The 12607-nt window shown below is 35.7% G+C and overlaps 1 protein-coding gene and 1 long non-coding RNA gene across 4 annotated transcripts in view; one reads left to right on the top strand and one right to left on the bottom strand.

Moving 5' to 3' along the window:
* AKAP6 (A-kinase anchoring protein 6) overlaps positions 1-12607 on the bottom strand; it is a 621223-nt gene that overhangs the window by 188997 nt on the left and 419619 nt on the right. The window lies entirely within an intron of this gene.
* LOC131381435 (uncharacterized) overlaps positions 10299-12607 on the top strand; it is a 31287-nt gene continuing 28978 nt past the window's right edge. Inside the window, exons 1-2 of the long non-coding RNA XR_009210206.1 lie at positions 10299-10401; positions 12133-12269. This is a non-coding gene — a long non-coding RNA (uncharacterized LOC131381435). The remainder of the gene's footprint in view (positions 10402-12132; positions 12270-12607) is intronic.

Raw genomic sequence — 12607 nt, 5'->3', positions numbered from 1 at the left:
CCATGATGTGCCTTGAAAGAAACCTGAGGATTCTCTAGGTGGTACATCCAATTGCAGTAGTTTATGAAAACACATCACCAAAAGGTCATCAAAGGGAAATGGCAGCAGCTAATGATTCCTCACTTATGTATTTTACATCTTCAGACTTTTGTTTGTATATTTCTTTGTTTGTCATTTTGTTTGCATATTTCTGTAACAGAGTCCTATGCTACTATTACGCAGATTCTCAGTAGTATTTCTGTGTCATTTCTGAATCACATTCTTTGAAGCTTAGCATTCATAAGACTTAGAACCTTGATCTCTTTGGAGTATAAAAGGATATTAGGTACCTACTGGAGGTACCTAAGATTCTCAATCAATCGAGGGTTATCTGTGAGGGCTAAGGTGAGCACAGGCAAGAGCAAGTTGGTCTCTATTTACAATGTGAGGCATGTTGAGTAACTGGCTTATTTTAAGAATTGATTAGAACAGGTGTTTATATTTGCATTTTATTTACATAGACATTTATCAATTGTTACAAAAGAAAATTGTTTACTTTCATTTCCTTAAAATATGAGAATAAAAGACATGTGGAGAAGAAAATTGGCAGATCATGGACCCCAAAAAGAAATAACAGAACTCATTCCTCTCTAGGGCCAAAATCAAAGCTCTGGAGTGATTTTAAAATGTTTTTAAAATGCTTTTTAAAAATGATTTAATATAGTGAGTTGAGATACATTACATTAGATATAATTAGACCTAGACAGGAAAGGTGGTTCTGAGAAGCTAATGAAATATCATTAAGGTTGAATATAAGATTGTTGATTAGGATAAAGCTAATCCTGATTAGGATAAACAAGATAGGAGCTACAGATCTTATTTTTCCTCTTATTTATTTTACGAGTGAAGAAGAGGTGTGCTATCTTGCCTTTATTGAAAATAAAAAAATAAAGAATATTATTATTTTTATATTCTGTTAAAATACTCTACCATGATAATGTCTTTTCCATTTTATTTTTGGGAAGGCATTTGCCTTGAGATGTATCTATATTAAGGTAAAATATATTAACAAAAATGGAATTTACTTGCTGTGTATTTTGCCTTCAGAGCAAAGAACTACAAGGCCCCAAGCAATCTGGCTGCTCCTTCCATCCCAAATCTCACTCCACACCCGGTCCTACTTGCACTCTCTTCCAGTGCCATGGTCTTTCTCCAGTTTCATAATCACCAATACTCTTTCAGCCTGAAGACATTTTCAGTCCGCAGCCCCTTTCCCTGTTTAATATCTAATCATTGTTTAGATCTTCCATTTTGCTTCCTTGGTGAACATTTGCCTAACCTCCCTGAGTGGATCAAATTAACTACTAGTTCTTCAAACACTTTGGACTTCTCCCTTATGGTATTTTTCACAGGTGCAATTTTCTGTTTATTTGTGAAAATGTGATTACACTCTATCTTCCTCGAGCCTCATGAGGGGACAAATCCTGTCTGGTTTTGCTCACTATTGTTTCCACAAAAGCTTGGTGTGATTTCCAGCACATAGAAGATATACTCAATGAACACTTGACAATGAATAAATACATATATGAATGATTCTCACTTTTTATTGGGATTGTTGTGCTATATAGACACATTTCACTTACTCTCACCCCAATCGTGCTATATAGACAATTAATCACTAGCTCTTGTCTTGAGATAGATGGAGATGGCTATGGCATCCTTTCTCTGAAAATGTGACATATACTTGAAACCTTCTATTCTCTGAGAACAAATATCTCTATTCTTTAAGCACATATCAATGATTAGCCACAAACCATAAGTTCATGTACATGCAAAAACAATGTAGATACTTCTGAATCGCCTATAACTCCTTTAATCATCTTCAGGACTTATTCCTAAGTGTTAATGGGTCATAACATTAGTGTGAACCATTCAATAGCAACAGCATTTAAATATCACATATTGTTCGTATGTCAATTATCCATGCTGTTGAAAGAAAATCAAAGTAAATCCTATATATATATGAAGTCACCTAGATTTTGAAATTTAGAAAGTGTTATTGCTATCTCAGAACCAAAATTCCCACCAAAACACACTAATTCATAAAGCATTTCATATTCTTCATTTCTCCTCTATACTTCCATAAGATATCATTCATTCCCTCTTTTTTATTATTATTAAAGTTTTAGGGTACATGTGCACAATGTGCAGGTTTGTTACATATGTATATATGTGCCATGTTGGCGTGCTGCACCCATTAACTCGTCATTTAGCATTAGGTATGTCCATGTTTTTCTGGCATTATAGTTATATTATGTTGTATATTATAGTTATACATATTATGAATATTAACAAGTCTGTTTTCTTATCTATAACAATCTTAGGAGTAGGAACCAGGCTCTGTTCATTCTATACCACCCTTTATCCTCTACCCTACCAACAACCAAGAACAGTGCTTTGGTAGTTAAAACTCAATAAATGTGTCTTATATGGAAAGGAGGCGAAAAAGAGAGGGAAAGAGAAAGAAAGAAAGAAAGAAAGAAAGAAAGAAAGAAAGAAAGAAAGAAAGAAAGAAAGAAAGAAAGAAAGAAAAGCGGTCTTCCTACTTATAATACCATTTTGCTTGGATCAGGCCATTAGATAATATCAACTTTTGCAGCAGTTATTTAACAAAAACAATTTTTTAAGGTTTCATGACAATATGCAATCATCTCCTGATTGTATGCTCATTTCTTCTCACTATTTCTCTCCCTCAATTATCTGGCTGAAATGCTAATACATGGTGAAATAGGAAAAACACTGGAAGCAGAAGAGAAAAAGAAACAAAACACTGGCATACAAAATAGAGTTGAATATATTGTCTGTTGGGCCACATGCTGCTGACATTCTCCAGTGCCTCTGCCTTTATCAGAATGGAAGTTTGGGACCAGTTAACTCTACTATGCCTCTCATCCTTGCCATTCTTCATCAGTACTCAAAGAGAGAGAGACCTTCTTATGTCTTTTCACTTACTCTCACCCCAGTAGTGCTCCCAGCTCATATTCCCCTCGACATCCCCACTAGCCCTTTCCTTAGATGTAGAGGCTGCTCGGTCTTCTTCTCTCTACTCACCATAATATGCAGAAGACAGTCAGTCTTCGTGTTCTTATAGCATTTTCCAAGCCATTGTTTCTTTACCCTAATTTAAAAATATGTCCTTTGAAACTCATCCTGAGTCTCTCTGTGTGACTCAATACTGGATTCATTGGTTGAGGATTATGGCACTTGCCCTGGGATCTTTGTTTCTCCCTCCTGCACCCACTCCCATTCTGCTTTCAACAATTCCAATGTAGGTGATATTGATTCTTCCCACATCCCCGTTTCTTGGCTTCCTCAATTCCAGTGACCTACAGCATTCTGCAACCAACTCCCATTATCATATTTTTGCCATATCTAGAATACAAACTCCCATGTCCCACACTCTAACTACAAACTGATTCTCCCAACTCCCACTCTCCACCCTCATTTCATTGTTAATGCACGTATTCTTTCCAGACAGGTCCTAAGTAATTCTAATCCCTGCCTCTATATCAGCTCTCTTCTGCCTTCCTGTTTTTTCAACATAGATCTCATGGTTCATTATACCAATCAACCCCTTGTCACTACTTCTGGACTCTTGACTTGACTGCACATAGTCTTATATGTTACAAATACCCCAAAACAAAAACAAAAATAAAATAACAAAAAAATCTTATCAAACATCTCCCTTTGGCTATGATATTATTTTCCTCCTTCCCTTCACAGTTAAATATCTTGTTAGAGTAATCTATCTTTTCTATAATTCTTCACTCTAAATTTTATTCTTGAACCTGCTAAAATCTGGCTTCTGGCCTTCAGAATCAATCCTTCCTCTAAAATTACCTATCTCAGAATATAATGCTATTCACTCATTACTTCTTCAACAGCCCGCACTGACTACATTCTTGCTTTCTTCCCATCAGTTACCCCATTCTGCTAATGTATTATGACATATCATAAGCTAATATTTATGAAACGTATTCTACATACTAGGCCCTATGTTAAGTGGTGCTTTACATTTAATCCTTTCAACACAACCTATGGAGTACACAGTAGGAATAGTATTCCCATTTTACAGATATGAAAATTATAAATAGAGATGATAGGCTAGGCCAAGGACTTTTTACCTTCCTAACATCTGTTGGATCCATCCTGTCTTCTCTATATTGCCAGTGTTACTGCTTTGAGGCTCCACCTTCTCACTGCCTTCCCTGACTCCATTTTGTGTCCTCCATCCATCCTCTGCACTCCGTTAGAGACCCCTCTAAATTGCACAGCTGATCATGCCACCCCCTGCTTAAGTACCTTCACAAGTGCCTCTTAACTATCAGTGGTGTCACACAAGTCCGATGATAGTCTGCTCCTCTCTTGCCTCCTGCCCTCATCTTATGCCACTTACTCCTACTCCTACAGCCCAGTGGAATTACTTATTGTTTTCCTGCTAGTGTCGTGCTGAACACTTTCTGAAGGCATTTTCAACTGACTAATTTTTATTCATTCTTTAAAATTTGATTCCAGCACACCCTTTCAGAAAGCTATGTGATTCCCAGTGTAGACATCCTTCTCTACCATTATGACTTACCACACTGCCCTCACAGCACGGAGCTATATGTCACTCTCTCACACTCAGCTATGAGTATCTGTAGGACTAGCAGGAACTTTCTCAACTTTGAACCACGAATGCCACTCTCAGCACCTATCTATATAGAAGAACTCGAATATTTACTGCTCAATCTCTTCTAATTTAGCTGCCTTGATTCAAACTCACACATCAAAATAATGTTTTTCAAAATCTATCATACACCTAAGGAAATTTAAAGAGTAATTTTCCAGTACAACAAATTATGTTTTGATAAGTTAACATTCCTAATGAAGACAGCACCCATGAATCTGGAGTAAAACAGACATCATTTGCTTGTTTTGATGGGCAAGTAATTTGATTGCCAGCAATTATGTTGTATATGTATAGATGCTTCTGCACATGTACCATTTGCTGCATTTCAAAATCTGTTATTTTTAAAGGTATAGATTTTTGGTTTAAAATGTATAATAGGGAGCACATTTATTTTAACTAATTTTAAAAATAAGTGCAAAACATTTCTGGGCAAAATACAAAGTCCTTACAAATACTAGTCTATGTACAATTGGGAGAAGAGACCACTATTTGCATGTAAATCAGTAAGCTTAATAGTGGATTTCAGTCTCTTGAGAACTATCTAACATAAAGCAACGAATAAATTGAATGGTGCTGCACTGCTCTCACAAAAGCTAATAAACATGGCTTTATAATATCCTATTCTTTGAAGTAATCTTCTCTTCTACCATTATTTGGTTTAGCCTATATATTCCTACAACCTTCATACATAGATTCATACTTTTAAAAAATAAGTTACAATTAAACGCTCATTTTCAACATTCTTTATGTGTTTATTAAAATACGTGCATTGAACACATAATTTTCTCATAAAGATGTTTGACATTCTTTTCTCCCACTATAATTATCAATTACCTTCAACATATCCACTGTCTATTTTTACCAGTGTTATTTCAGTCAGATTTTGTTGTAATTCATTAATCTAATCTAGCTACAACAGTAGCTCCCAGCTCTAGGACAGCTTCCTAGCCACAGCTAAATAAATAAATGAGTTCTCTGTTTAGGGTAGTACTTTCTAAAATTACTTTCGATTTCATAATTACAGATGGATCAGTGATGTGCTTGTATCATGTGATCCTTTCTTTTTAGTGACTGATACAAATTAAAATGGACAATAAAATATCCATATGGAGCCCCAGTTATTTTGTCCATAACTTATGTACATGTTAATCCCTGAAGCAAGGATTTTTACTCTGACTATGACTCATCCAGCAAGCTTTTCATAATTCCCTGTTCTTCACAGTTGCACAGGATTGGCAAGCTGCTTTTCCTTGCTGCTATTCCCCTACTAAAATAAATTGATTCCCAGAGTTTCCTGGAAAAGCTGTAATTTTATTTTCCAATCTGAAAACAATTAATAAAGTACTCAGCAGTGGGTCTCAAATAATAGAACTTGACCTTGGAAGAACATACATTTTATTTAGCTAGGAATGATCTCTTTCAAAATTCCCCTGATTAAACTCAGCAATACTGAGGGTCACTCTTGAGTTTACACTGACAACTAACCCCATGATGGGTACACCAGAATCTCAGAAAGCACCACTAAAGAACTTACTCATGTAACTAATCACCACCTGTTCCCCAAAAACTTATTGAAATAAAAAAATTAAAAATTAAAAAAAAAAGAAAAGAAAACTAATCCCAGTACAGGCCTCACTTAATATGTTTTTATCTTAACACCAAACCTTAGCTTCTCTAGTGGTCTAGTGGTTAGGATTAGGCACTCTCTTAACACCAAATCTCTTGTTATAGCTACAGGATTCTTTCAAACTTTAGGTCTATTTAGGAAAATTGGATGACATGACAAGTCAACAATTTTCAGAGCTGCTTAAAAGTAATATTCTATTAAAACTATGGCCATTTCTGCACTGACTCTGCCCCTACTCCCTGTCACCACCCCCTCCAAAAAAATAACTGGCTCTCAAAATGAATAACCTCAACAGGGTAAATATTATCAATTAATTAGACTGGATAGCCATGATGTCCTCAGCCTATCGGATACAGAGTAGGTTTAACTCACTGTTTGCCTTCAAGATTAGAACCAGGGATAGCCTAATTCACAGGAAACAACGATGTGAAAGTAAAAGACACTATCAAAAAAATTATAAGGGAAGACTTCATAGAGAAATAAACTTTGAACTCAAACTTGAAGTTTGGTTAGGATTGAGATAAGTCAGAAGGCAAAAAAGCATTCCAGATAAAAGCAACAACCAGTTATCACTTCTTGAGCATTTACTGTGAGACAGGTACCACACTAAGCATTTTATATGCCTAACATCAGTTAATATTATAGCCCTGTAAGTTGGGTACTCTTATTATCCTTCTTGAATTACCCAATTTTAAGGAAATTGAAGCTTAGATAGGTTGAGTAACTTGTTTAAGGTTACCCAGCTAGTTGGCACTGGGACCTGGGTTTAGTCCCAGGCTGAATCCAGAAGCTAGTTTTAACCACTGTATTCTACTGCTCTAAGCAGATGTGTAGAGATTGTGAGACAATGAGGAAACTGGCTCAACTAGTGATGGAGGCTGTATGGAGTAAAAACAGAAAATAAGTTTGACATAGAAATTGGATTATAGGCTTGCCTTGGATTTTAAGTTTTAAAAGTTTCACATTTAAAATAAGGAGCCCTGGAAGATTTGTGAGCTTCCTTATTTGTGACATGAATAATACTGGAGGAGGACTTAGAGATGGGAGACATGAAGAAGTGCAGACTGGTTTGCTGAGGTTGGGGAAATACATGGTCAAGCCTTTGGTAATTGTATGTGGTAAGCTTTGCTGCAGTAACAACCCTCCAATGTTAGAGGCGTAGGAAAGCAAATGTTTACTTCTCACTTACATTACATGCCTGCTTAGGATGGCTGTGAGTGGGTTGTGGGTTTTCTCTATCTGTCTTCATTCTTCATTCCTGGATGCAGCCCCTATTTGGATATGCTATTCTTGTGTCAGAAGGAAAAGAGCCAGAGAGCTAGCGGAGACATGCAATGGCTCCTAAAGCATCTGCTCACTTACCATTGTCCAAAGCTCATACTAGCCAAGCTCAAAGTTGATGGGGCAGGGATGCATCCTCCTCCACAGGAGGCCTGCAAGTCACACGGTAATAGACAGGGGTGTATAATCCTCTTACAGAAAAGGGGAGTGAATCGTGGGAACAATAATGCAATCTACCAGAGTAAGCCTGTGCTCCTTGCAGATGCTGTCACTATAAATTAAAGCAACAGACCGAAATGAGTAAACTTCGTAGAAGGGGATGAAATCTCTTGTTTTCCCTGGACAGAGGGCTCTGTCCTAAAGAGAACAACTACTGTTCTATTTCCATATTTTCTGATGTAAAAGCCTTATGCTGTATGATTTTATCATTTTGTGCTTAAAAATCTGTCAAAGACTGAAATGTGAATCAAAGACAGTTTATATGAATTGATGAGGTGGATGTGAATCCTTTATACTGTTTCATTACAATTAAAATGAAATTAAATTAGAAAAAAGTAAACAGAGAAAGGACCCAGTTAACATGTGTGTGTTAGCCAGGATGGTCTCGATCTCCTGACCTTGTGATCCGCCCGCCTCTGCCTCCCAAAGTGCTGGGATTACAGGCATGAGCCACCGCGCCCAGCCCAAATTATTTTTCTTGATTTTACTATCCTAGATAGCATTACATTTATAATGATTTTACTTGCTGATTCTTTGTGGCTGCTGATCCAATAAATTATTCCAGTCTCATACAAAATATATGTGAAACAAATGAGTTATAGTTAAGAATCAACTAATCTAAATACATTTTGGTACAAACAAGTTACCCCCAAATATGCAAATGATTAAATCAAATGAAAATGATGTTCTTAGAAAGAATCATTTCCAAGCCTTTCTTTGGATTTTTTTAAAACATATAAAGCTAGAGTCTGAATCTTAGCTTTATGCTCCCTGATTGGTTTTTCCTGTCCAAGTCTCTTGCCCCTGCTCGTCATTTATAGCTTTCAAGTCCTTTCCAAAAGGTCAGTGTTTCTGTGGTCCAAAGCCCGGTTTTCTGATGCCCTTTTCAGTTCCCCATCAAGCTCTCCTGTTTGGATTCTTGGATATAGATGCATATCTCTGCAAATTTACCACTTCCTCTGAGCATAAAGTTTGCTGATACCAGAACATTCTCTTTAAAGATTAATTTTGCCTGACATTTAATTAGAAAATGGTCTGTCTCTCTCCTTTCTTGCAATCCTACAAAATATTTTATAGGAGAAGCCCAAGTTTTCCCATGACACAAAACTTGAAAGTCTAGGGAAGACAACCTATTGGGATGTATGGTAAGCATTAAATACTTAATAAACATTTGTAGAATAAATGAATAGACAAAGGCTAAATGAATTGACTGATCATTCCAGCAGTTAAGATCCCCCTATACAGCAAGAGCTCCTAAACTTTTATATAAAGGCAATTAAAAATAATTCAATGTATGTTTTTCACGTAAGATGCTCACTAAATATTTGTTATTGTTTACCTGGACAAGAAGGGAAAAGTATAGTAAATGGTTCATAGCAAAACAGACATCCCAGTTACAATATCACTTCCTAACCTCCCTCATTAAAAACAAAAAACAAACAAACAGACAAACAAAACACCAAAAAAATGTTTATAAGCCTTGAGGGAAAAGAATGAATATACTGCTGAAAATCCTAACATTGGGAAGAGAAAGCCGTCTCACGTCCATCTTCTAAAATGCCTTTTCCTAAAACTCTGTAGAATGCCATTACAATGTCATCAAGGTCCAAGAAGGCTTCTTCGGTATATAATGATCTACTACACGTCACCATGCTTACGAAAGAGCATTAACAACTCACAGCCTAACCACATCCAGAGCATATTATATTTGCTTTCTAAAGACCTTTACCTAAATTGACAATCAAAACGTTGTTGTAAATTTTAAAATCATTTTAAACACCTCATTTACATGGCAACTTCAACAGCTTATTCTAAGGCTACTTTCTGCAGAGTAACTCAACTACTGTCATGAGCTACATCTTACTGGTAAAATGCTATAGTGCTGGGTTCAATCATAGCAAAGAAATCTGAAGCACTGAAAGAATATAAATAGAATCCAATCTCTGTATGCGGTAATTACTGCTCTCAGGAGATCAATAAATGTATTTCTCCCAGTTTTGTACAACTACACAACTGTAATATCCAGTGTTTACTAACCGTCTTGCTATATTTGTAAAACCTATTTAAAATATAACCAATCTCAGTCTTAAAAAATCATAAACTATTCAATCATGAAATCCAATCAGGAAATCATAAACTTTCCAAGAAGGCATTCTGGAAAGTGGAAAATCGATAAATATAAAACCTGTCATTATAACATCACGAGTTTGTTTGCATAAGCACAGAAGTGGTGCTAATCTTAATCTTACACACAGGGTGCTAATCTTAATCTTATATACGGGGTGCTCAAAGAATAATTTTCTAAAAATAACATGGTAAACAATAGATGAGACATGGAAAGTATATTTCTTAATAAAAATATGAAGTATAATATATCTTGATCTAACTTAAATCTCTCCATGTAATCTGTGAATTTTTAAAAATTCAACAAAACTATTAGCAGTAGAAAGAAAGACCAGAGGATCTTCAGAATGCTACATCAGAATGTTGTAATGGTTACATCAGAAGCCAGAAGAATGTCTGCTGACTACATCAGAATGTTAGCCAACCTTGTCATTTGGTGGTAAGATAGTTGTGATTTTATTTCTTTTGTATTATTTTCTGTACTTTCCAGGTTTTCTTCAAAGAGCATCTATTACTATTAATATCATAAAGAACAATAAATTACTTAAAACATTAAAAGAACTAACCCCGTTGTATCAGGAAAGGGTTACATTGTTATGTAGACTTTACACATGCCATGTGGAAGGGCTTACCTACCCTTTACCTCAAATTTCAAAGAACATTAGAGGCTCACACATCAGGTTACAATTTCACTTCTATTGGGATCATTGCTTGCTTCTAAGTCCTAGCAGGTGACAGCCTTGATAGGAATTTTTTTTCTCTGGTCCCAAAGTATCTCCTTTTTTCCCCTGAACTATTGTAAAAATTATTGCAAAATGTCTTGGAAAATAAAATCAATGCTGATACCCAATTCTATTGCATTAAAAAGTTTTTCATCAAATTCTACAAGTAATGCATTATATTGCCTTTTTTCCTTACAATAGCAACATGTGGTAATTTCCATCAAACTGTTTTTATAGTTGAAAAAAAATCTTGCATTCTCTAAATGTTGAACAATCAAATAAGCTGCTTATATTCTAACTGGGACTTTATTTCTAATTCCAATTTAAAGATGGTTTGAAGCAAATTAAGTGGGCCTATGAAATAAGATCTTCTCAAAGCCCAAGTTTAAGATGAAATGAGATCTTCAATTAAAATGTCTACATGTTAAATTGTGACTACTTATTTAATGGGAACAAGAAGAGGCAGTTGAGAGCTAGTACTTTGGCCTGTACACTGGAGAAGAAAAATTCACATACCAGAATACATTTCCAGATATCACACAGAAATGGTCATTTAAACCTAGCTATTGGGAAGCAGTTTTCTTTTCCTCTCATAATGAGGTCATTCCAAACTAACACTTTAGTAAGTCAATGAATTATGGCAGAGTATTATCATTCTTTTTTTAAAAAAATTGAACTTTCTGTAGAGACAGGGTCTTGCTTGTTGCCCAGGCTGGTCCTGGCCTCAAGAAATCCTCCTGCCTCAGCCTCTCAAAGTGTTCAGATTACAGGCGTGAGCCACTGTGCCAGGCCAGAATATTCTCCTTCTTATAAAAGATATAATTTCAAGTCACACTGAAGTATTGAGTTATATTTAAAAATCTAGGTTCTAGTTCTTCTGGCTTCCTGACCAAAAAAAAAATGCTTATATGCAATTAGCTTCACTTGAACTTGTCATAATCTTACATGTACATTCTCTTACTAGCAACAAAGCTTAGAGTTGGCCCCTCACATTTATAAAAGAGACCCACTTACAGCTGAGCATCCAGAGATGTGGGGCTAGTTCAAGCGCCTAGTTCTACAGGCTCTTGGGGGAAAAATATACTCCAATGGCTTTCACATTGTGAAAAAAACATGACTGCCTTCTTTATTTCTCTTTCCTTTTTTTTTTTTTGAGAAACTCGCACTTCCGCAAAACACATTGTTATGCTGTGTTATGATGCATGATGTTTTCATAGTAATGTGACACGTTTAAATGACAAAAAGCTGGCTATCTACCAAAAATGTAAAATAGCTTAAATTCTTTTCCAAAGGAAAAAAGGCTATTATCAATTCTTCTAGCAAATATCTTTGCTGTAAATGGCAGCCAACCAACTTAACAGCGAATCTTCATAAAGTTTATGATTACAAAGAAACAAAGGGTTTTAGGTATGGACGATTTTGTTCATGAAATTGTTCACTACCCACAGCTCCTTCCTTGTTGGCTCACAGAGGTAAAATTATGAACCTCGAAATTATCTTTCTTTTGTTCCTGGAGGAGTAGTAACAGAAGATTCCCTCCTCAAACTGCACATCCCTCCCATTTCTCTAAGAGATCTGAGTGCAGGTGGGTGGTTATTTTTATTTAGAAAACAGCTTATTTATAAATCAGGAATGGTAAAGTTCTGGCATTAACTTTCATTTTTATTTAACTTAAATATTTTAACAAAGTGTTCATTTTATTCTGACTTTTCACAGATACTGCTACCTTAATAGAAACAGCAACGCACAGATGTGTTGAATTTTTAGGAAAGATAACATTCCTTAAAATTTGGAGAAAAAAAAAATCTGGTGTTTTGGACTTTTTTTCTATTTCCATTGAGTTGCAGAGAAAGGAAAAAAGGAAGGAAGAGAGAAAGGGAGGAAAGGAGATATATATTATGTTTAAAGGTCTGGCAGATGCAT

The sequence above is a fragment of the Hylobates moloch genome, unplaced genomic scaffold, assembly GCF_009828535.3.
Source record: "Hylobates moloch isolate HMO894 unplaced genomic scaffold, HMol_V3 SCAFFOLD_16, whole genome shotgun sequence".
Taxonomy (NCBI): Eukaryota; Metazoa; Chordata; class Mammalia; order Primates; family Hylobatidae; genus Hylobates; species Hylobates moloch.
The sequence above is the reverse complement of the archived record's forward strand: the minus strand, read 5'-3'. Positions and strand labels throughout refer to the sequence as shown.